Genomic DNA, 2,486 nt, shown 5'->3' with positions numbered 1-2,486 from the left:
GTAGTTGCAAAGAGATGAAATTTGGTGACTTGCAACTCTCAAGTCCACAGCATTATTGTAGATGGACAGATACTATGTGGCATTAACCGAGTTACAAGCTGTAGTGATATCCCTGCAGGATATGAATACAATTAATTGCTGTATTAGTAAAGGCAAAGTGGAAGCGTCAATGACTCGCCACACTATCAGTACTTGGTGTATCTTTTTGGATTGTCACGGGGCTGGTACGAGCGCTTTTTAAATGGAACAAGGACCCTTCATTTTTCTATGTTATCTATTCGAACTTGTAGACTTTTGGCTCAGATAATTAATTAAACAAAAAATAATGAAATTTTAAAGAAGAAGATAAAATAAGAGTTTAATTTATCATACACAGCGGATTCAAATTTTCCGCTCCAAATCCGAAGTAGGATGAGAAATCCGAATCCGTTTCCTTATTGAATCCACCGAATCCGTTGCTTCACTTGTTTATTCTTCCTTTTTCTTGTGGGACTAGCGGACTAATGGACCATCCGGACAAAACCAAGTGTTTGAAACTTTGAATTCTTCCCAGTTTCCAAAAGCCTGAATACCAATTTGAAACAGGGTTCGCAATTCATCCTTTTTTATTTTCTTTGTAAAATGGAGCTCTCCAGTGTCTTTCCTTCTGCTCTTTATTTTTAATTAAAAAATTATGAACTTTGAATTTGTCATTGATTTTGATTTGTTATTTTCATAAATTTAAATTGTAAACTTAAATGAACTAACTTAAATTAGAAACTTAATTAAATTATTCATTTTTTTCATATTTACATTTTCTTGATTAGTATTTTTATTTTAAATTAGATATAACTCTTTTGTATCTGTATTCGTAGATTATCCGCTCTGTACATGTACCTGTTTAATCAATATTTGTATCCGCCCATTAGAAAACAAATACAAATTTGATATGACCATTATCCGCTCCCCCCCCCCCCCCCCCCCCCCCCCCCCCCCCGGAATATCAACTAACCCATTAACAAGTCAAATTTAATTTCTTTTTATTATGTTTGAATGGTCCAAAGTACTTAATAAGATCTACATATACAAATATTGTAGATCGAATACAAAATTCTACTATTTTTACAATTCTTTACTATATTTTATTTATAAATTTATCATGTTTGATATGCATATATTCATATTTTATATTATTATAGGTTCAACATTAAATTTAAAAGTCACAAATAATAATTATATTAAGTCGAGTGTTTAACATATTGTTCAAGCCAAATAAGAACTTTTTCTACTTCACTGTAGTACCAGTAAATAAATAATTGATTGTACTTTCTCTAATTAACAATAGAAACAAAATCATTTGAACCAAATATTTTTAAAAGAAAAATTTATATATATAATTCTTGATGACGATCCCGGAAATTTTTCAGTTAGACATCGAGAGGTGAGAAGGAAATATCTCATACCCACTACAAGCCCTCCATGTGCACAAAGAATAATATAATATATATCTCACACCCACTACAAACCTAATTCGCATCATAGTGACAAATGAATTATTTGGATTCAGTTTGGTGAGGTTAAAAATTCGTGATTCGAAAATATTTTAGAATTATTCGGATTAGAGATCTCAGTTTTACAAGAAAGCAAAAAAAAAAAACCAAAAAAAAAATGTTATGGGAAAAATTCGGAAAAAATTCATGAATAATTTGTAAAATTCGGGAAAACTTCATAAAATTTGCAAATTATTCAGAAATAATTTGGTCAACTGAAATAATTTGACGTTCGACTTATCGTCATCACCAAAAAAACAAATTATTGACAAATAATTTGCGAATCTTGTTACTATGATTCGCATCATCAGAGATATTCTTTGAATGGATCTATGAAAAATCTTGAACCATTCAAATATTTTCTACACGAATCTCTAATCAGATTACAATTGACCCCTCCATTTCAAATTGATACCGAATAGAAAGGATTCGGATCTGCCTGCAATCCCCTTCTCTCCCTATCTCTCTCCTCTCTCTTCTTTTCTCTCTCATTAACTCTTTGATGAGAGAGAAAGAAGAGAGAGAGAGGAGAGAGATAGAGAGAGAAGGAGATTGCAGGGTCTCTAAAATTCTCTTTGAAATTTCAGCGGATGTGAATTCTCGTTGATAGCCTCTTGGTAGGCAAGTGTATTTTTTTTTTTTTTAGAAAAAAATAGACAGTGGCTGTCTAGTAATTACAAGCAACACAAAATACATCATGAGCTACGCTAATTTGAAAAAAGTTAACAATATTTAATTACAATATTTTATTATTATAACATGATACTACGTTTATTTCTTCTTAACAATACATACATATTTTACATTTGTAAGTAACACATTTATTTAATGCAAAAATAAATTTGAAAATTAAGCTTTTCTAAATACTAATAATATATTATTTGAAAGAAATGAAACATTCAAATATAAAATCACTAAATTTATTTTAGACAACAACTTAATTTCATATATGATCAT

The sequence above is a fragment of the Carex rostrata genome, chromosome 2 (genome assembly GCF_964058835.1).
Source record: "Carex rostrata chromosome 2, lpCarRost1.2, whole genome shotgun sequence".
In the NCBI taxonomy this organism is placed as follows: domain Eukaryota; kingdom Viridiplantae; phylum Streptophyta; class Magnoliopsida; order Poales; family Cyperaceae; genus Carex; species Carex rostrata.
This window is presented reverse-complemented; position numbering follows the sequence as displayed.